The sequence below is a fragment of the Rhipicephalus sanguineus genome, chromosome 10 (assembly GCF_013339695.2).
Source record: "Rhipicephalus sanguineus isolate Rsan-2018 chromosome 10, BIME_Rsan_1.4, whole genome shotgun sequence".
Classification (NCBI taxonomy): Eukaryota; Metazoa; Arthropoda; class Arachnida; order Ixodida; family Ixodidae; genus Rhipicephalus; species Rhipicephalus sanguineus.
In genome coordinates, this window is record NC_051185.1 from 26,441,588 (window position 1) to 26,465,440 (window position 23,853).

At 48.0% G+C, this 23,853-nt stretch overlaps 1 protein-coding gene across 4 annotated transcripts in view; it reads right to left on the reverse strand.

Annotated features, from left to right (window-relative positions):
- LOC119407289 (TNF receptor-associated factor 3-like) overlaps positions 1-23,853 on the reverse strand; it is a 195,644-nt gene that overhangs the window by 120,250 nt on the left and 51,541 nt on the right. The gene's annotated exons all lie outside the window — the stretch shown is intronic.

Sequence of the window (23,853 nt, forward strand, 5' to 3'; positions counted from 1 at the left end):
ATTATGTACGTGCCGGCGACTCGACGAACTTCAGCCGATTTTCCTGGAGAAAAGTGAGATTAGTTTATTAGATGTGAAGCATCTTATAGCGGAGTTCAATCCGGTGGTGGTGGTGGTGGTGGTGTGCGGCGTGACCACCCTTACTGCGCATGCGCAGGCCCTCTCCACATACCTCCTCTCCTTCTCCATCCCCTCCCCTTTCCCTCTCCACTTTCCCACCCCCTCTCCACTTACCCTCCACACTTACCCTCTCCCCTACCCCCGCTCAACTTACCCTCTCCACTTCCCCCTCTCCACTTTCCCTCTCCCCTCCCCTCCCCACATTCCCTCTCCCCTTCCCGCTCCTCCTCTCCAATTTCCCTCTCCCCTTTTCCTCTCCACTTCCCCTCTCGACTCACCCTCTGAAACGCGGGCTCTACATGCCGAAACGCTGCTTCGCATCGCCTCATGGTCCCCTTTAGCGGGAGATGGTGTGATTTTTTTCCTAATATAGAGCTTTAATGCCAGCTTGTTGGTACATACTGAACTTACGAAAACAGTGCTTAGGACGGGACATAGAAAGAAACAACGTGACCAAACGCCGACTAACAACGAGTTTATTTCGCCGTGGCGGAATATATACCCCCAGAAAAACAAGAACGAATAAAATGATATGAAGGCAGCACTCCTTTACGGCCCATGCGCGAAGATTATAGTCGGTGGTAAAGGTATTCATGCTCTTTCTTCAAGTCTACGGAAGCCATGCTTGCGGAAGACTCATTGCACGTGTGAATCACGTGGGCCTCGAACATATCTCTGGTGCATTGATTCCTGTATCTTTTCAAAACCCTTGTTTGGTCAAAGTGTGGCGTGCAACTACACTTTGCACAATGCAGAGCAAGATTAATGCCCTTTCCATTCTTCATGGTGTATGTATGTTCTCGCAGTCGATCATTTAGGCAATGGCCTGTTGGCCCGGTCTATGACTTTCCACAAGATAGCGGTATGTCATGCACTGATTCCGACCGGCATTCAACGAAACTTCGTGCGTACTTTTTGCAGCAAGATTTTGCAGCAGCTTCTTGCACGTTCACTTTCCCACGAAATCCACTTAGCTTGTTGGGTGCGCTAAAAACGGCCGGGACTCCGACTCGAGCTGCAACCTTCTTTTGTCGACGGGATCACCATGAATGTATGGGATGACTGCCAATTTTTTCTGTTCAATGGCATTCCGTTCGTTCACAGGTTTTAGCGTACGAATTTCTTTCAGAAGCGCTTCACACAGACGGAACAGCATGGGTGCGGGAAATCCCGCCTTGGACAGTCTAACAGCCTGCGCAGAAACACTAGCGCCTTTTTGATGCGATCAGGATAAGCCTAGGGCATTCCTGAGCGCTGATAACGCAATGCCCCTTTTGACAACCTTTGAATGGGGTGATGAAAGCGGCATTATATTCTTTTTTTTTTTTTTGAACGCGGCGAGTACTTCCAGCGCAGGTGTCCATGGCGCAGGGTCAGAGGTCGAGCGACTTTAGGCGGTCCTCAGTGGTCTCTTCAGTTGTCAAGGTAAATCTCTTCAAGGTGGAATGCATTGCACTTGCCCTCGTCTACCGGAAGACGCGGATCACTGGAAGGTGGTCAAAAAGTCATTCACATAGCGAAAGACCCGCACAGTCCGACTATCCGCGAGGCTCACTGCTGATTCCTTGTCACACCTTGCCAACAACAAGTCGCTCAGCACCGGAGCGAGGCACGCGCCGATATACACACCTTTGTTCTGGACAAAGTATCCCCCTTGAAAGGCCATCACGGACAGCCCTAGGCCGAACTTGAAAAGTTCAAGGAACATTTCTGTGGCGGTCTCTGTAGTGTTCTGGAACCGTGCACTTCCGTATCTGTCGATGCCTTCTTCAGCAACGTCTGTGAGAGCTTCGTGCGGCAAGGCAAAATAAAGATCCTTGATGTCTATCGACAATGCACTCACCTCTGTAGGCCTTCGATGTTGCAGACATTCCGAGACTTGCACTGAGCTTAGAACTAGGAAGGGGTCATCTATGGTGAGAAACGCCAAGGAGGTCTGCAGAAACCGCCCGATGTGATGTTGCCACGTTCCCCGTTCACTGATTGTTAGACGAAAGGAAATGTCCTCCTTGTGAGTTTTAGCCGAGAGGAATGGTTGCAGGCAAGATTCTTTTGCATTCTTGACAGACGCTGCACGTCTTGCGAGACCCGCTTCTTCACACACACACACACACACACACACACACACACACACACACACACACACACACACAAAAATCGAGTATTTGGGGAGTATATTTACCACACAACTATAATAGTCATCTACCTCGCGAACTTTCCTTGCGTTATCACCGCGGTCCCGGGACTTCCCGGTCCCGAACGACGTGCGCGCTATCAGCTTGACACAGCAATCTTGAAAAGTGGCGAGAGCCGGGTTTTCAGGAAAGGAGACGCGAGCAGCCCAGAAGACGCTTATAGCTGATCGGCAGAAATACTCCCCAAATGCTTGTTTTTTCAGAGTGTTGGTTTTGTACAGAAGATTCAATTAACCGCCTGGATAGGTAATGGATAATAATTGAATGGCGATAGGTACGCATAAAAACTGCACAAATTATCACATTGTTTCTCCCTAAGTAAACGCACGAAAATGACGTTTTGTGCGCACGTAGTACAAAGGTCCCTGAATACATTTCACTATTTTAGCGCACTCTAGGTACAAGACCTAGGACAGAATAACCCACGGACACAGCGCAGTCAGCGCTAACACGAGGACACACGGACACGTAGAGCTGTGTCCGGACACATAGAGCTGTGTCCGTGTGTTCTTCTCTCCTCCGTCTTGTTCCTACACTGCGCTAAAATAGTGAAATGAATTACCAACACGTCCAAGTCGACGCTCTGCCCCTAATACTTTTCTTCTAGTCATGAAACTCGCGCCAAAGTTTCATATAGGGACAAAAGCTGCCGCCAGAGGCGCAGGCGTGGAAGTACACTAATCTGCCCCGCGCTTGGAAGTGCAGCTGCGTGTTTGCGTGGGTGTTTCTCATGAAAAACATTTCTCCCACTTTTTTTTCGGTGCGATTGCTAACTGAAAATCGCAGTGGTGAGTGCGGAATGAACAATAAAGCACGCGAGTGGTTATCAGCTCAAGTAATTAATTTTTAGCAATGGTGGGACCTAGGCCGCCCGTCGAGTGATGCAATTTTGTTTGTGCTCATTCCTACAGCTACGTTTCTGGATTCTTCGTAAACGTTAAAAGGCGTGCTTAAATGATGCAGCACACACTGAATGAGCCTAGCCCACCCACAGAATAACGTCGCTTCCACAAGAGGCTATGGTGGGCTCTATCGCGCTCTCGCGGCCCGCAACGCATACTCGCACTGATTTCCTGCTTATTTTGGAGGAAAGAAAATGACTTAAGGGCTCGTTTTTCTTTGTTGCACACAATATAATTGATAACTAACAGACAATAATGCCAAGGAAAGTATAGGGGTTGTTATTTGTAGTAATAGGATATAACGTGAAGAAAGTAAAGCGGACGAAAAGATAACTTGCCGCCGGCAGGGACCGAACCTGCGACCTTCGAATAACGCGTCCGATGCTCTACCACTGAGCTACGGCGGCGGTCATCCTCCCGTCCACTTTATGGGGTGTATATATACATGTAACCTAGGAGTGTTAGCGCCGATCGCAGCCATGGCTGCGAGTGTGGAACACTCTTTTAGATGCGAAGCATCTCTTGCTTGGTGGTATGTCCCGCGGCGTCGGCCTGGGCGTCCGCACTCACACTACGCATGCGCAACTCTCCTTCTTCCCTCTCTCCAACAGCTGCGTGTTACTCTCTCCACTTCTCTCTCAGCAGCTGCTTGCGCTACTCCTGCGTTCTCGCTTCTGCTCTCGCGGCGCATGCGCTACTCTTCTCCTCTAGTCTCCTCTCCTTCAAGTGTGAATATAAAGCGGGTAGAGCGCTGCGCGCGTTGTCCAACGCTTGCTTCGGTTGACTCCTCTGAAATACGGGCTCGACAGGCCGAAATTCTCTCCTGCGCAATGCCGCGATGAGCGCCAGCGCATGCACGTCCCCTCCCCCTCTCTCTCCTCTCCTACGCTGCCAGAATATTAAAAGAACTAACACACAATATTAATAAGAACTAACAGACAATAACGCCAAGGAAATTATAGAGTTCTCATTAATATTAATGAGAAATTATTATTGTGTGTAACAAAAAAAGGGGCCCTTAAAAGTCATCTTCTTTCCTTCATTCATAGCGAGGATCTCGCTGTGGCAGACTTGATGGCTTCAGGTAGCATGCGAGGGATTTTTGGTCAGCTACCAGCTCGTAAAAAACGCCAGGCCTGCACGGAAAGCGCAGCACAGTACAGCGAAAGCTTGAAGAGCGGCATTTCTAGAGCCCGTTATAAACTCTTCTGGCTACTAATGCAAGTACACTAGCAACGTACCCACTAGGCCACAAATCATAATTTTCTTGAAGTTGGGAAGCACCCAGCACGACATTTTTCGTCATTCTGTGGAGAAGCGAGGTACCATCTATAAGGCATTATGTGAACTTTGTGGATGCGGCGGTTGATGACGATGAAGAATGATGGCTGATCCTTTTTTAATGGGTTGGAAGCTTTACACGTCCTACTAGTTACGTAATTCGCATTGTGTGACGCCCGGTCGTTATTTAACTCTTCCACCACGGTTTATAACATACGTTAACGTGACAAAGAAAGAGAAATAATAATAATAATAATAATATCTGGGGTTTAACGTCCCAAAACCACGATATGATTATGAGAGACGCCGTAGTGGAGGGCTCCGGAAATTTCGACCACCTGGGGTTCTTTCACGTGCACCTAATCTAAGTACACGGGCCTCAAACATTTCCGCCTCCATCGAAAATGCAGCGGCCGCGGCCGGGATTCGATCCCACGACCATCGGGTCAGCAGTCGAGCGCCATAACCATTAGACCACCGTGGTGGGGCAAAGGAAAGAGAGAAAGGGAAATAACATTATTGAGACCCTGAGGAAATGGATCATGGGAGCCTTGTGGGCTTCCTTGGCAACCAATAGAAGTGTACTTGCGTGGAACCCACTACACCATAAACCATCATAATTTTTGTGAAGTAGGGAAGCAGGCACAATGCAATTTTTCGTCATTCTGCGGAGAACCGTGGTACCCGCTAAACACCTAATGCGCACTTTGTTGATGCTGGGGCTGATAACGATGAATTATGGCAGAGCCCTTTGTAATGGGTTGGAAGCATTCAAGAACCCACTCGTTGCGCAGTTCGCATTGTGTGACGCCTGGTTACAGAATTCGCGATGTGTGACGCCTCGATGTTATTTTGCTCTTCTCCCACACTACATTACATATGTTAAAGGAGTCCTGACACAAAAATTTTCGCCCCGAGTTTTCTTGCTGCAATGTGTTGCTGGGGGCCTGTTAGTCATAACACGGCACATCGTTTTCTGCAGCTCGCGACAGATAATTAATTATAAGCTGCTCATTACCGACACAGTCTCAGTTTCGGTTTGACAGAGCTCCAAAAACGGCAAGCCGCCGGGTGCAACTATCACCACCTAGCGAGTGAAACGCTCGGTCACGTGAGCACACAGAACAGTGACGCATTTCCGCGCGGTCTGTCGTCGTCGGGCTCATCGTCGTCTGATGGCGACGATTTTCTTGCGGCGGGGATCGAAGGAATTTTCGACGTGGCGAATCACTTCATGTTTGACCCGCTGGCGAGGAGCGATTCGTCGGGAAGCGCGTCAAAACAGAAATGGCGGCTACGACGTTATCGTAACTTGTACCGGCTGCAACGGTTACGTAGGGGAAGTTGGGGGGTCACCTCGGGTCACCTCCGAGGGTGTCAATGCACTAGGTGCGGCCTATAATGCTGGATCGCGCTCGCGAACTTCAAAATTCATATAAAATACCTTCCAAGCTTTATTCGCTGCCGATATTTTGCAGATGGTACACGCACGTACACGGGAATCGATCCAGCAGGCTATCTCGGCCGCGAAATTTTGTGTCAGTACCCCTTTAATGTGGTTCCTTCCCGACATGAAGCCTGTATAGGGTCTTTTTTCAAAGCAGTTCCAAGCACCGGCATGGCTCAGAGGTTGAGTACTGGGCTCCCACGCAGAGGGCCCAGGCTCGAACCTCGTTCTATCCTTGAAATTTTTCTTATTTCAATTTTTTATTTCGCGCGATAGTGGTTACGAACACCGGCGGTGACGGCGGACAACTACAGCGCCAAAAACGGCCCTTGTTGTGATCTCATAACAGCTTTCACTGTAAAGCATCACGTGCTATATGACGCCAACAGACAGAAAAAGAGTGTTCCACACTCGCCGCGATGGCTGCGATCGGCGCTGACTAACACTCCTAGGTTTAAATGCACATATATACCCCATAAAGCGGACGAGAGGATGACCGCCGCCGTAGCTCAGTGGTAGAGCGTCGGACGCGTTATTCGAAAGTCGCAGGTTCGTTCCCTGCCGGTGGCAAGTTATCTTTTCGTTTACTTTACTTTCTTCCCATTTATATCCTATTACTACAAATAACATCCCCTCTACTTTTCTTGGCGCTATTTTCTGTTAGTTCACATTAATATTGTTTATTTTGGAGCATCACCAAGCAGCCAAGAAGAATTTCGCGCAAAGAGTAAGCAAGTCCGAACATGAAGCCGTCATGGCACTCATTTCAGCAGCAGCTGTGAACAGCACTTCCTATATCTAGGCAGTATGTACGGTTTGGAAGCGAAGGTTCTTGCAATTGCGCGTACAAATTGTACAACACTGATGAGTTCGTACCTGCGCGACTGCCTTTATTTTTTCATTCTTTCAGATTTTGTGTCACATGTAGAATTAGTTCATGGTTGATGTTTAAATTATACATTCGAATACACCACCCCGAGTTATTTTCTACTAAGAATACCAGCGCAAATAGAAACCCGCTCAGAGCTTCCATCAACACTAGGTTATTCCCGACTACGGTTGCAGTACTGATTACAGTGGCTACTGATTAACAGCAGTCGCTGTAACGGCAGCCAATACAGCGACCACTGATTAAGAATAAAACCTTTATTGCTTGTTTTTTGTGTTTGCATATACATTTGTTTTAATCCACCTACAACCCCATTTACATCTAAAATCTTTCAATTTTTCTGTCGAATAGAAAGATCATCGCACATCACCAACAAAAAGTGAATAGCATTTTGAATTGTGCCACGCTACCCCTTGCAGGACAGTTTCTGCTTTCGCGAAAGGATGGAATGGTTAGCATTCCATAGGATATATTAAGCAGTAATTGCTGGCGATCCCTAGCACATAAGGTTACAATTTGACGAATGGAGTGAATGAGTAAAAAAAATTCTGGAAAGCTAAACTATAAAAAATAGGGCAGGTAGGCATGTAAGCCTTCAAGAATCCTTGGCAAGGCACCTTTTACCAGCTTGTGTCGATCCCGGGGCAGAGACACAACGATACCCGTCGCATGACGCTGGGCCGCACAAATAACGTCTCAGGCATCGAAATGCTTTTCGCGCACGCGAACTTACTTCGACTCAAACGCGAATCTGGCAGTATATTGTCGCGGCATGACTTGCTTCCACTTGTCGCGTAGTTCTGTGTTGGCTGGTAAGCAGAATGAGGCCTCTTCTTCGACGCCCTTGTAACCGGAGCGGCAGCCTGGCGCACAGCAAGTTTTAGGCATGCCTAGTCACCACATATAGCCACACGTTGAGGCGAAGCGGATTACAAGCACGCACATGAACAGGCTGTTCCAACACTGCTAATGGCCACTGCTTCTCCGAGTAGCCCCTGTCACCCTCCTCGTTCGTTGCCCTTGTAGCTACGCTAGCGCCGCGGCGCGGCCCCTGCGGACGCTACATGAAGCTCTCCCACAGCGTTACGCGAGAGTTTCATGACCAGGATAAAGTATTAAAGGGCCCTGGTAGTACCTAAGCGTAGGCCCCTCGCTCCGTCGCACGGCGGCTCCGTGATGACGTGCGCTTCGCGCGGCGCTCGCTTGGCGGCGCGCCAGTCTCCTCCGCGCGGCGGTGCTCGCTTCGCGTCCTCTTCTTGTTCCTCCGCTCACCAAACGATAGAGGTTAGCGCAATTCAAGGCACTTGAGTGAACCTTAAGGTAACCTAAAATTCCTTTATGTCTTGTGCGCGCCCGTTCATTTGGGTCCGTGATAACGACTGCCAGGCGCATGATTGTGCCCCTGGTTTGCTGAATTTGCAGACAGCACTAAAGTTGTTGAAACATAGGCAGTATTCACTTGTAGAATATAGTAATATTTCTTGAGTTTAACGTCCTTAAACCACGATATGATTATGAGGGATGCCGTAGTCGAGGGCTCCGGAAATTTCACCACCTGGGGTTCATTAACGTGCACCTAATTCTAAGTAAAGGGCCTCAAGCATTCTCACCTCAATCTAAAATGCAGCTGCCGCAGCCGGAACACGATCCCGCGACCTTCGGGTCAGCAGCCGACCGCCGTAACCACGAGACTATCGAGGCGGGTTGGCGGTATTCAAATGCAGGAATGCCCGAAGCAGCGGCTTAGCGCAGTTTCTAAAACAGCAAAAAGTGAGACACTAATCGTCTAGCGAAAAAGCGCGCCAATGAAAGACCCATTGCACAAACTGCTATAAAAGCATTGTCACGCATCACTGGCTAATAAGTTCATGACCAAAAAAAAGCAACAAAGTTGAGTATATCTCGCAGAAGTTGAGTATATCTGAACCATACGAATACGTTGTGCCGCCGTTACAAAGCTGGAAGAGAGCACTTTTAAGAAGATTTTGTTGAAATATTTCGTGATGCGGAATAGAATGCTCTCTTGTATTAGACATATGACCCGGATTTGGGGACATGCACATGACGCCATCTCTCGGCGGCGGCAGCGGCGCCCTGCGGTAACTTAATGGGTAATGGGTGAAAGAAACAAGATCTTATCCTTCAATAAATACTAGTTATATGAAAATCTACTCCAAGATTTACATAGCAGAGAGCCACTGGAAAATTCTGGCAGAATTGCAGTTGTGTAGCAGAAGGTATGTGGTTTCGCAGAATATTTAATATTTCCAGTGCGGACCATATGGTCCTCATTGGCGGTGCTCCAATATTCTGGGAAGCCACGCGCTTTGTCATATGATACTGCAATTTTACGGCAATGTTCCAGTGGGTCTCTGCTATGCGGATTCATTCTTGACAACTAGATTTACAGTGAACCTTTCTTAGTCTACCCGGTGCCACCACCGTTGTCAATGTCGTCGTCGTCGTCGTAGTAGTAGTAGTAGTAGTAGTAGCGGTAGTAGTAGTAGTAGTAGTAGTAGTAGTAGTAGTAGTGGTTGTAGTAGTAGCAGTAGTAGTAGTAGTATTAGTGGTAGTAGTAGTAGTAGTAGTAGTAGTAGTAGTAGTAGTAGTAGTAGTAGCAGTAGTAGTAGTAGTAGTAGTAGTAGTAGTAGTAGTAGTAGTAGTAGACGTCGACAAGATGAAAAAAATATGAAGAAAGAATTGATGATGGTGATGATGGGTTTCGGTACAAAATATCAGGAAGCAATACGCACTTTCAATAATTACATTAATTAGAGGCTTACATTAATTGTACCAAACAACTCGCGCACTTGCAGCTTCGTTGTCAGACGGTTTTCAGTGCGTGGAACTGGCCGATTTATTTTTTTTCGTCAGATATCATTCCTTGCGCCTACTTCCCATTCAAATTAAAGCCTTTTTGCCGCTTCCGAGAGATGGCGCCACGTACTGATGTGTCAGAATCCTGGGAATGTGTAAAGTGGACTTTAAATCCGACTTTGCGCAAATATAATGCTAGACGCGTGCGCATACCCGATTCGTTCCTGTGGTCGCTGGATACTCCTTTAGTTGCACAGTTCCAGACACTAAAGAAAGCTAGAAAAAAGGATATAGACTATATGCCGATGCCTCCCGACAAGAACGTTCCAGGGAAGTCCGCTATGCCATAGCCTCCTATGCTGAGGAAGCGCGGGATAATACAAGCGCATTATACGGGACATCATGGGGGCACAAACAGCGCACTGCGCGCCGCAACACAGCGTCATATGATGACGAAACAGAGCGTCCTTAATAGCAAACGCTTACGCATTATTACTCCGATAAATGCTAGATTCAGCGTAATTTTTGCCCGCCTAGCCGTGATTGTTTCGCACATTGTACATTTGCCATCTCTAGCTGCAATACTCTCCTAATACAACCTTTCTTTGAGACAGATGTTCTTGAATAATGGTAATGAGTGTGCCCCAGCTTTATTTAGCCAGAGTTTAAAAATGTGCCAACGCACTCAGCGACGACGCGACTGAATGAATGCTGCTGGCTCTTGCCTGGAGTAAGCAAGACTATCTTATTGCTCTGATTAATTGCTTAATTAAGCCACTTTAATTACCTAACTTTTGAAGCAATGAAGCTGGGCAAAAAACTTCAATGAGTAAGTTGTAGATCAGTTTGCAAAACGTTCGATTGGAATGTTTCTAACTTTCTATCTATTAAGTATTAGTGTTTCTCTGTTTACTACAGATGCCCGCGAAATACAAAAAAAAAATACGACGTGACATGCCCGCCTGCACGCCTGTGCGTGCGATGATTCTAGTGCTCCCTAACGTTCCGCATGCAAACGACCATAGCATTTACCGGGTTGTTCTGCCTAGACAGGGTAGCGACGATGGTGGTGGCTGTGCGACGAACACGTTTTGCAAGCGGCAACACAAGCGATAACAGCTGCATCTGTTTATCGCTGTCATGAACCGGCGCCAGGGAAGTAATCGATTGTACAAGGAACGTTAGGGAGCACTGTAATCACGGCGCGCATAGGCGCGCAAGTGGGCATATCACGTGGTATTTTTTTAACACGAAAGTGTTTTATGCCGGCGTCTACCAAGTATATCCGTTACGGATATGACGTCGATAAACGGACGCCAACGGGTCAGAAAGAAAAAACCAAGATAAGCAGCTGGCAATAGAAACCACGACCTTGCAGCCGCGATCGTAAGCGCCCGACACTAAACCGACTAAACTACCTCATATCTTTCACACATTCGGTGCCCTCTGTTGGCGGTGTAGGTAGGCGGGGCGGAGCGGGCCGTGCCGCCGTCTGTGAGAGGTGAAAAGAAGTAATGCGCCAGGATGTACACTTACTAGCGCTTACTCTGAGATTGCGCGCGATATCGAAGGTCATGTTTAAAGCGTCTCGATACCAGCGAGGGACACTGGCCGCGCTGGCGTCACCGAGGCACCCTAGACGCAGTTGCGTTCTTTGCCTTTCGCTTCGTGTTAGCGTGCGCCGGCTCATCGGAGTAGTGCAGCTTCCACATGCACCAACGGGATTTCTCCGCCACCGACTACTTCGATTGCGGGAGCACCGACTAAAAACTGCTGCAATAGGCGTTGCAGAAAGGACACGATTTCAGCGGGCAAATGTTGTGCCTTTGTGGAGCGAGACCGAGGCCAGCGGGACGCACGCGTTTGCGGCTCAAGCTACGAACCTCTGTCTCCCGTGTTGCTTAAGCGCAGTGTGGTAGTGTATGCATGAGCACAGGCGTCGGTCACCCATTTCTAGAAAGCGCACGCCGTGCCGGTTCTCTTAATTTACGACGTTTTGAGGAAATGCATATCGGGTACCAGTGTTGATTATGAGCTTGTTGATGTCATCATTATGAGGTATTCACAATTCGCTGTATCCAAATTCGCTGTTCACTGTTCACAACTTCACAATTCGCTGTTCACAACTTCAGCTGCCACAAGGGTTTAATCATGATCATTGGCGTTAGTCATCGCGATGGAGGCATGCCACTAGGCGTCAACATTGGTGCATCCACGTCAAACGGTGCTATAGCTGCCAAACACGAATAGACATTGTAGAAGCTCGCATATATCACTGCGCAATAAGCACTACTTCTGTGAAGGCACGTTTCACTTTCGTGTTATACCGATTTCTATGACGGAGGGATCAGCCATGTTTCTTTTTTTTTAATTTGGCGGGCATATGTAGTAAGCGGGAAAACACTGGTACCTAATAGATAGAAAGTTAGGAACGTTCTAATCGGACGTTTATACAACAAACGGATATACAACTTTCACATTGGAATTTTTCGCCCAGTATGGTTCCTTTATAAGTCAGGTAATTAAAATGGCCTAATTAAGCGATTAATCAGGACAATAAAGAATTGTCCGACGCACTCCAGGCAACAGTCAGCAACATGCATTCGGTCGCGTCGCCATTGAGTGTGTCGGCATACATTTAAACTCCGGCTAAATATAGCTCGGGCACCCTGTGTATACAATTCCAGCATGCTTGTTATCTCACTACGATATTGCATCTGTACATTGCAGAAATTCGAGCTGCGACACTGAACAAGCCGGAAGTAAAAGGGCATGCAGTGAAAAAGCTTCTCGAAGAAGAGACATCCCAGTCATTGGCGAAGAAGCAAGAAGCAATCATCGAAGCTCTCAGGAGCCTTGAGAGCGTCGGTGAAGATAATGAAGAGGGCTACCTGTTCCCCTTCCTCATTCCTATATTAGCCAACATATTTCGTTTCGTTGCTACTGGAGTTAAGATAGCAGTGGAAAATAGTGGGTAAACTGGCCATACAGCAATAAAGGCAGCCGGTACTGCAGCTGGCTCTTCGTCAGGTTCAGTCGCCGGTACTGCAGCCAGGGGCGCAAGAACAGCTAAGATTGCTGGAGCCGCAGCTGCTGTAGAAGCCAGTAAAGCTTACAAATAATTAAAAAAGCCACCGCATTCGTCTTCGTCGTAGTAATAGTAGTATGGTAGTAGTAGACGTCATGCAGATCACGTTACCAGAGGGAGCAGAGAATGAAGAAAAAATAAAGCTTATTGATGATGACTTTCCGTTCGACATATCAGGAAGCACTACGCACTTTCATTAACTACAATAATTAGAGGCTTACAATAATTGCAATAAACAACTCGCGCGCTTACAGCTTAGTTGTCCGACGGTTTTCACGGCGTGGAACTTGTTGCTTTTCTTTTTGTCAGGTGTGATTATTTTTTCGCCTATTACACATTCAATTATGGCAAAGCGTTTTCGCCGCCACCGAGAGACGGCGCCACGTACCGATGTCTCCTAAGGTCTCCGAATCATGTGGGAATGTGAATAAAGTTGTTCATCCTCTTTCATATCAGGATGTGTAAAGTGGACTTGGAGCATCCATCAGGAAAAGAAAATCCGACTTTGCGCAAGTATAACGACAGATGCGTTGTGTATACCCGATTATTTTCGGGTGGTCGCGGGATGCGCCTTTCATTGGGCAGTTCCAGGGACTGACGAACGCTAGGAAGAGGAAAAATTGGCCGCGTATCTGCGTGCTTCGCCGCAAATGTCGTCTAAAGACGATAGAAGACGCGCTGCGTGAGATATGGACGGCATCTGGCAATACGCCGAAAATCATTAGTGCTGTGTTGCGGGCTGGTAGTCCCGGCGCAGCAGCAGGCGAAGACCGGCGGTGACCAACGCGACCGGCGGGGACGCCAGCCAGCCCAAACACGCGGTTTGGCGAGAAGCGCTGAAGCAGAAGAAACGTCCGCACTCAACGAGTACTCTCCACACACCCTTTTGTTTACACGTCGCCTGGGTAAAACAGGAATGCCAGAGCGGCGCCCCATGGCATTCGTAAAGTGCAATAGGGAACCCAAGCTCAAGTTTTCGGCGCGACGACAGCTCCGCGCTGCGGCTCTGTCGGAAAGCTCTGGAGCTTACGCGCGGCCGACTCAGCCCCTTTCACGGTAGCGGTAGCGCACGTGCGCATGCGTTCTTCTGTCGGTGCGGGTAACTGGGGGGCCGTCAGCTCGGCACGTTGAACCGAGAGGCTTGCTGTGTGAAGCTGCGCATTTCCGCGATGGTAGAAGTGACCCCACGGAAGTGGACGTGAGGTCGGAAGTATTGCTGTGTCGTGGGCTGCCACAACAGTGCAGACAACACCAAGGCACGCGGGATTCACGTGTGAAACTGTATTCGCCACTTTCACGTACCGTGGCGCCGCCGAGCGGAGGCCGCCGGAAGCTCTGTAGAGATTATTGTAATTTTGGACCCGCCGGAGTCAGCGAATGTTGCCACTTGTTTTGTCTCGTTAGGGGTCGTTTTGCGACGGTGCGCACGTTCTCAATATTAGCGTGCCACTTTCGGTTCCTCAATGTGAACGGAAAATAAAAAGGCAACTGATTTTACTGCGAGCCTCAATACTCACAGCGTACAGCGGGAGGCAAAGCAAACCTCCCCTTCAGACTAGCGCCTCAAAAAACCGTGAGTGGTTAATCGGGTTAAACTTCGCAAGCAAATAACCAAGGCCCATGAAAGTATACAGCACCCCATTGTGTGTTCGAGTATATATTTACTACCTGATAGCACATTTCTTGCTCTTCGTTCCTCCGCTCGACACAGTCGCTGTGCAGACAGCACCAAGAATGCGTTCCGGCTCTAGAATATGAAAGGTCCGGTTTCAGAGCGGCCATCGCATCATTCCACGTCTGAAGAGGCTGTGAAGTGCTTCCGTGACCACTTTTTGTTCGGTATTACTTGCTGATGGCGCTGTTTCTTCGTCCCTGTCCCGTACGATGTTATTTATTGCACTTCGCAAACACTGAAAACGTAGAATGATAACAGGAACGTCACTTCTTGAACGTGAAAATTGCGTCTTGCCGCTGGTTCCATTCGCTGCTTATCAACTTATTGTGACATTCCGCATTCTTTTTGTTCTTTTTTTTTTTAGCAAGAAAGCGCAATAAAGTCATATTTCGGATAATCGCACATGCCTCAAGTTGTTCTTGTGCTTCGATCTCGAAGAGGAACACATTTTTTTTTCGTTTGCTTACATTACTTCAGGCTTTGAAGTGAACTGAGCAAGCTACGCGGCAGAATGCAATGCTGGCAAAAATGAGATAAATCACGTCTCCGAGAATGTCTGTGACATTACTGAGAGACCTTTACTGAGTCTCGCATTTTCATATTGTACTACCTACACAGCAGGCGTTGCAAAACGCGATTAAGCGCCGCAAGCAACGTGACAAGTGCATTTGCCTTATTTACAATTGTGTGCATATTTATCTTCCTAACGTGGTTGCAATCACGTACCCGACATTCCTTTACTTATAACAATATGCTACCGCAACCCTGCTTTCACAAAAACATAAATCGGAGTGCAACCGAAGCGCAAAGAACTGAACACATCGAAAAACTTGTGCATTCCAAACCGTCTGTAGCGGGCCGATAATCTCAACGACCGCCATGTTGGATGTACAGTCGCGCCACCTATAGGCCGTGAAAGTTGCGAATTGGTTCCCGGTCGTGTCGCACGAGAAATAAAGGCGGCAAGCGTGGCTTACTGACAGCGCTGTCTCGCCTTCTATTTTTACTGTCTGAGTTCATCGCGTTCGTTCGTTTCGACTACCTGAATAGGTAAGCAACGCGGCGCATGCACGCAACGACTCAGTCATGGTTACTCGCTGTCTTCTCGCATTGTGAAAGTCCAGTTACGGTTGTAGGTGAAACAACTTTGTGTTTTGATTCCCCGTGTTCGTGAGACGTACCCGTCGTTGTTGAACGTTCACACTCGCGTTATACCGTTAGCGTTGCGCGGTTGGTTGAATTCAACTGAACTCGGCTCATTGTCAGAAGTTCGGCGCCTGCAATTCACACGTCGGGAAGGCTGCTTTATCACGCCGGAACGGACGTCTGTGTATTTTCAGCAAGCTTTGACATCGTTCTGCAGGTTTGTTTTGTTTTTGTCACTTGATTAGTGTGATATATATTTAAGCCCCTAAATATAACTGGCACTTAATACATGCTTTGCAATTGCAACGTTGAAGTAACCACCTTCTGACTGTGCGATTTTCTAGCCGCGTTCGCGCAGCACGTTTTATACGCCTGTCAAGTCGATATCATAAAAAAATCACAGCATATCCACGGAGTGAATGATGATGAGTGGGCGAAGCTGCGGAGGTTCATCGGTAAACCGTGAATCTTCCGTGAATTCTGCCCAGTACATCATCACCGACGTGAGATCGGGCGCGTTTATACTAAAGGTTCGATGAGTTATGACGACTTGCAGCTCACTTTAATTTTACATGTACGCTGTGAATTTTCATTGTTTAGAAAACCATTGCTTTAGAAAAATCTGGCGTCTTTCGTTAAGCAGCTGGCGTCTTTTCGTTTTGCTTTAGAAACATCTGGCGTTCTTTCGTTCTGCTTTTACAAAACATCTGGCGTCTTTCGTTGGTTTATTTCATCAATCAACGGCGTTTTGAACAAAATTTTTATTGTTTAATCACGCACAGGAGAAATCTCACCAGGCACTACCTTGGAGGTAAACAATGGCTGCTAATGGGAATGAGAGACAGAAGAAGTCAGCTTTTAGCTAACACTTACACTTTTACTTCTACTAACATTTCCTACTGGAACATGCCAATGGCTGCTCATGGGGAATGAAAGACAGAAGAATTCGGCTTTTAGTTAACGCGCACGCTGCGAATTTTTTATTGTTCAACAACGCACAGGAAAAATCTCCCACCGGCACCACCTTGGAGGTCAAAGCGTAAGACTTGATACGGACTACGACTACGACTACGACGACTACGAGGGACGAACGGGTGCCGCCTTAAGGAGCTTCGCCCCTAAAAGAGGCTGCAAGCATGACGCGAGAGTCGAAAAAACGAGGCGAGCAGTTCATCTTGCTATACACTGGTTAAAGCTCAGCTAGCTGCCTCGCGTCTTAATCGGCGGATGATTCTCTAGCGGCACGGAGGACTTGACTCTAACCTTCTCAGGAAACAGTGCCATGGCCGTATAATTTCTTTTTTTCGCACGCCGCAAACGTTTGTTCACGAAAGTACACGGCTGCTACTGTAGGCATGCCATATCAAAACAACAAACATATGATTCGTAGTCCACACCGCAGAACATCCACAGCGTGTACGGCTTCATTTCGGTGTGCATGTGGACCATTATTCATCTTTAACATGACAGAATGCGACTTACTTGGAGGTATACGTCCTACACGGTGTAATCGCGACTTGGGAAATGCATTTCGCTTTGAGTCGGGCGTCGTTGTCGTCGATCGTCTGCTCTTCACCGTTAACGTGATTGACGAGCCTTTCTCCTTTTATCAAGTTCGCTTTTCGGAAGTGCTTGTCCACCTGTGAGATATTTGAACCCGCACTGCAGGCGGTACATTGTGAAGCGCCGCGAGAGCTCTGCACGTGCACAGAAGCGAGTGGCAACGCGGTGGAGAGAAGGGAAAACGCGCGCTGCTTACACCCCAGTTTCGGGATTTGCTCGCTGGATTTCACGAAGAGCGGTCGCATCGTCCGCGACGCCTTGGATCTCTCCTCGTGCCTCTCGCTCATCGACGCCCCGTGACGGCTCCCTCGACCGCCATGCCGTGCGCCTCTCATCGACGGGGCCTTCGCCGCCTCGTCACCGACACGTATCGTGCCCCTGGCTGAATCGTGGTCCCGTCCGTGAACTCTTGCGACCGGCTCCCCATCTCTCCTGTCTTCTTCTCTCTTCGTCGCGCCTGTCGACATCCTATCACTTCCTTTCCTATTTCTTTTTCTTTTATCCCCCTTACCCCCACCGCTACAAGGCGCTGAGCCGTGCTCCCGCAAGGGCTGCAGAAAATAGTGCCTTTCTTCCTTTCCTTCAACCACGCATTCATTCCCAGTTTCTATTTTTCTGCCAGAGATAGCGCTGCCTGTCAAGAGCAGCGCCATCTCTGGTGGGGGAAAGCTTAAGTCAGCCGAGAAGGGGTTACCCCCGAATGCAGAGATGTTACTTTTCTCGTACTTGACTCGTACTTGACTCAAGACAGCTTTGCCGCTCGCCATAAATCGTTTTCGAACTTGCGGACGACTTGCGGTAGACATGGCTCGGTCGAAGTCAGGACAAGTTTCAAGTCTGCTGTGGGGCTAGCTTGAAAGTCTTGATGCGTTATTCCAACATGGCCGCCTCTCGAATGGACGTCGCGCGGAGGTTGTCCGCTTTTGAATTTGCTTGCCAAGCTATGGACGTAGCATTTTCTGAGGTACATTGCCTGCCGTAGATTCCGCGACCCGCCTTACGTGACCGAGGAAATCCGATGGAGTTGTACGACGAGGAACGATTCCACGCTCGCTACAGGTTCACCAAGAACGCAGTGCGGCAGTTTCTGGCTATGTTGCCCCGCTCCAAGAAAGCGGGGACAACCGAGGACAGCCTTTTCCTCCCATGTGGCATCTACTGATGGCGCTCAGGCTTTACGGCACTGGCTCGTTCCAGACAGTCACCGGGGATCTCGTCCGCATTCCGCAGTCGACATGCAGTGTGTCGCGTAGTCGGATAGTGACCCTACTCATCGCAAAACACTTGTACTCGATGCTGGTGCGCTTCCCGCAGCCGGCGGGATTTCCTAAAGTTATGCGGGACTTTTATGGAGTGGCCGAATTCCCTGGCGTTACAGGATGTGTCGAGTGCACACACGTGCGCATTAATAGCCCCGGTGTATTTACGCTCACCAGTCACTCACCTTCCGAATACAAAACATGTGGAAGGTCACAAGAATAAAGCTCAAGTGAACCAGTCATGCAAAAAAATGTTGTTCTTACCAGTTTTGTGGCGCTCTCGCTTTTCTCTTGCAGCTTCCTCTTTCCATTTCTGCTTGAGGTTATTCCAGCATTTCTTGAGCTGCAAGTGGTGGCGCCTGGTAATTCCGTGGTTGGCGTTGTAGCGCTTGGCTATTTCTTTCCACGTTTCATTTTTTTTTTCGCCACTGACGCAACATCAGTTTTTTTTTCCACTCGATAATGTGCCTGAACTGCCTCACAAGATGGATCAGCACACTTTTTTCGTCCTCGGTGAAGCGCGGGGCCGCCTTGCGCTGATGTGTCTCTTGGGACCACAACGTGCCTTGCTGCGACATCTCAGCGAATGGTTCTTTCTCCTTGATTCGACGACTTCGCCTCGAAAAGTGACGTGGGGGACGTAGCATGAGCCGAAAAATGTTTTCATAGTACACAACATTTTACGTCGTTTTTGTCTCGTTCGGTGCAGCTGTGTGGGATTGAGAAGCTTGACAGGCATCAGTTCGCAGCACAAAGATACGAAATATTCCTTAAGCCTTTCTTAGAAAAAAAGAGCTTCTCCTAGTGCGGGTTTAATCCACGGACCAGCACAAATTTTTTGGTGACAAGGCGAAGCTTTTCTTGGGACTTCCTCGAAGCTTTGTATTACAAACAGATGCTCTCGTACAAATACGTGGATGAGCTCTTCGTTCACCTCGCAGGACGCACATGGCAGGCCTGTGTCTTTTTCGTTGTTCGCGACAAAGCTTCCAGCAGATAACATATTCTGACCATGTGCGTCCCCTCCCCTCCCCTCACCAACATGCAGCGCGGCATTGCTGCACCCCGCGAGGCAAAATTCCGCCGATGCCCATGATCCCGACCCCCGCTTCTTGTCTTGTTTACCAAGAATCAGATGTTCAACGAAATTAGACAAATAATTAGCATTTCCAGTTCTATTATTTAGCTTCTTTTGTAGGTTGGCGGCACCCACATGGGCCTGAACAAGGGCTTTGTACACTTTGTTTCCAGAACTTGTTGCATTTTTTATTTATTCATATATAACTGCGACCTAGCTCGCTACAAGCATGTCCATAGGCGAATAGAAAGGCTAGTACCTTGAAAATTCGCGATACCTCGCTTAAAACTTTGGAATCTAGGGCAGCGCATATACACTCCGCGTTCGATAAGAAAAAAAAACGACGAAAGAACACAACGCAAACCATGCCTTGTTTCGCATTTTTATGGGAAATTCTATTAGCGCACAGGCCAAAACAAGCAAGCTTGGAGTAACGCGCCGCGCTTGGGCGGCCACTGAAACCAGAGGGCAACAGACGCTTTACACAAGCAACACTGCGCATCGCTGCGGCGGCGGGAACCACGTGCCGCTCGTTAACAGTAAAATGACAAAAATATGCTTGTAGCACTTTGATCTCATAGTTATTTTGAAATATACGAACTTTTCTTGCTGTAACACGTGCCTTACGCCAACAACTTCATTATTAACCTCGGTACCAGGCGTGTTTCTGCATTGAAGCTCGTTCTTGACTTCACCAAGCAAGACAGACTGAGCGTCTATGAAACGCGAAGACCGACTTGGGCGTTTTCAAGTCCGCTGTTTGCTTCGGGCCGACTTGCTCAAGTCTAGTCGAAGGCACGAGCCAAGTAACATCTCTGCATTCGGGGGTTAGCAAAGGTAGTCGTGGTGAACAAGGAAGCAAGCGACAGCGGGAACAGCGGGGCATCGACCCCCACAGTGGTAGACGCGAAGGGGGAAACAGGTTTGGAAAAGACAGGTGCAAGGGCCACAGGACCCAGCTTCCGCGAAGTAGTTTTGGGAAGGGGAGGGGACAGAACAGCAGCAGTGGCACGCGCTAGTAACCGAGGCAGTGGCCAGGTGCGGGACAGTCCAGCAGAAAAGTCGGAGCACGTGATAATCGCCGGGGACTCGAATTTAGTTAGATGCGCAGAAGCAGTCAAGGAAAGGGTGAGAGGCGACAAACGAGTTTTAATAGGGAAGTTCCCGGGACATAGGCTGGCATCAGCGATGAGACAAGCTAGCGCAAAACTCGCAACTAAGGCTAATGGACGTAACCTCGTGATAATCGCGGGAGGTCTAAACGACGTCTTGAATGAAGAATCAGCCGAACTAGCGACCACATTGGCGAAAGGGGTCGATGACATGCGCGCCATTTCCACTCAGGTGCAGATAGTGGTATGCACAATACCGGAGGTACCGGTACGCGACGGCGACCTGCAAAGAGCGGTTGTCGACGCAAAGAGATATGGCAGATGAGTCGAGAGAAAGGCATCGAGGTAGTGGAAATAAACAGAGAGGTACACAGGTGGGGTGGTTTCCGAAGAGACGGAATACACTTCGATAGGAGGCTTGGTTATGAGGTGGGTTGGCGACTTGCAGGACGCGCAGTAGCTTTTTTGGGGGGCATGCGGGCCGTTCGGTGCCCAGGGTAGCTTGTAATGATGAAAACAACCAGGGGGACTCTTTGACAGGCAGTATAGCGAAAAACCAGAGAAAAGGTAAAAAAAGGGAGAAGGCGCGTGTTGCAGTTAGTTACATTAACATGCAGGGTGGCAGAAAAAAAGGCAAAATGGTTAGAGATTGAGGGACAGTTAAACAAGGAACAGATAGGTGTTTATGCGGTTACAGAAAACACACCTTAGAGACTTGGAAGAGCCACCACATATTGACAATTATATTTGGGAAGGATGTAACAGGATCACATCAGAAAGGAGAGGTGGGGGTGTTGGAATGCTAATTCATAGCACAACAAATGGGGATAGAGTGAAACAAACGTGTTCAGAGCACATATGGGTTTCGGGCACAGGTGGAAAGAAAACGTGTCTAGGTGTAGCTTACTTGTGGACGGGGAATGATTGCAGAGAAAAGAATCTGGAGATAGTGAAATGCATAAGCACCGATAATAAAGAATTTGGTCATGATGCCGAAATAATCCTTCTAGGGGGCATGAACGCTCACATTCATGACCTTGACGGTTATTCAGACACCAATGGCAAGTTATTGCTAGATCTCTGCGAGCAACATAGTCTTGAGATAGTTAACGTGGGGCCTAAGTGTGAGGGGCAGATCACGTGGGAAGTCGGAAACAGGCAATCGAGCATTGATTATTGTCTCATGACAGAAGGAATACATGACAAACTGAGAGAGATGAGAATAAGACGAGGAAGGCATTAACAGCTGGGGTAGTGATCATAAACGCATAATATTAGAAATAGGATATAAAACTGAAAATAAGAACGTACAATCAAAGTTTGGCAGCTTGAATATAATTGACAAACAAATAACAAATATAGCCGCAAGAGTCGAGGAAAAAGTAGACGAACTACCAGGCAAAGACTGGAAGTATAGTGAGCTGCTACATGTAATAACGAAATAAATGGAAAAATAGATGAAAACTATTTGTTGGAAAGGAAAGAGAAAGCCAAAAATTTGGTGGAACAAAGAAATCCGGGAGGCGATCGAGAAGCGACGTGAGGCATCACGGGAGCACAGACAGGCAAAAAAGGAAAAGCGGCCACAGGACGAAGTCAATATGGGAAATATATTTAGAGCAAAAATCCATTGTGCAGAAATTAGTCGAGGCAAAAATTAAAGGTGAAAGTGAACGCTGGATGACAGAGATTCGCGAAAAGAAGAAGGCCGCGCCTAGGATATTTTGGAACCACCTAAAAGCGCTGGGTAGGAAGTCTGTCACAATGCAACAACGTTTGGTAGATGAAGGAGGAAATCAATTGGAAGGGTATGAAGCGCTAGGTTACATCCGAAAGATAACAGCCGACTCGTTTAAAAATGTCGCCCAGGGGATTCCCTCGGTGAGTAAAAGTACGCCAAGGAGTGCAACCGACGAAGATGCAGTACTAGAGAATTTCAATTGGAAGAAGGCCGAAGGAAAAATTCCTAAGCGCACTACTCCGGGCTTAGATGGGGTTCCCGTCAGCCTCATTAACGAACTCGGACATAACACTAAAGAAGCACTGCTGAAAGCCGTAGAAAAGTGCTTACAGGAGAGGGAAATACCAGACAGTTGGCGAGAAAGTAGAATGAACTTAATCTATAAAGGCAGGGGAGAAAAGGATAACATTCGCTCGTATAGACCGCTAACCATTAAATCGGTGCTATACAGGTTGGCGATGCAGGCAGTAAAATTAAAAATAGAAGCGGAGGTAGAACAAAATGATATTTTGGGAGAACTTCAGAATGGCTTTCGAATTGACAGGCGATTAGACGATTATCTGTTTGTTGTTACCCAGTGTATAGAAATATCGAAAATAGAAAACAGGCCCTTATACGTAGCTTATCTAGATATCACCGGCGCGTATGACAACGTTAATCAGGAAATTTTGTGGGATATCTTGAAAGTGGGCATAGGGGACGACTGTATACAGCTTTTGGGGGAAATATACTGAGAAAATACAGTTTGTATACAATGGGAAGGAATAAGTAGCAAGGACAGCGTTGAAATTAGCAAGGGGCTGAGACAGGGATGTCCTTTGTCCCCGCTGTTATTCATGCTGTACATGGTGAGGATGGAAAAGCGCTAGAAGGTAGCAGCATTGGATTTAATTTCTCACACAAACAGGTCGGCGCGATGGCTGAGCAGAAGCTTCCAGGTCTATTTTATGCTGACGATATTGTCTTATTTGCGGACAGTCAAGATGATATACAGCGACTGGCAGATATATGCGGAAAGGAATGTGATGCTCTAGGACTAGGATTTAGTGCAACAAAATGTGGATTGATGGTATTCAATGATCACGAAGACCATGCGGTCAAAATACAGGGCCAAAAAATACCGAGGGTAAGCGAGTACAAGTACCTCGGCTCGTAGTATGGGTAAATGAGGTGGATAGATATATGGAGGTACAAGAGAAAGCATCGGCAGCAAAGGGAAAGAGGAATGCTGCAATTATGAAGCACAGAGCTTTATGGGGTACAATAGGTACGAGGTGCTTCGAGGGCTGTGGAAGGGTGTGATGGTCCCGGGGCTTACATTTGGGAACTCAGCGGTGTGCATGAAGTCAGAGGTACAATCAGGAACGGATGTAAATCAAAGGACGGTGGGCCGCCTCGCGTTGGGCGCTCACGGGAAGACGACAAATGAGGCTGTGAAGGGTGATATGGGATGGACAGGCTTTAAGCGAGGGAAGCTCAGAGCAAAATGAGATTCGAAGAGAGGCTGAGGAAAATGAAGAAGTGTAGATGGGCAGAGAAG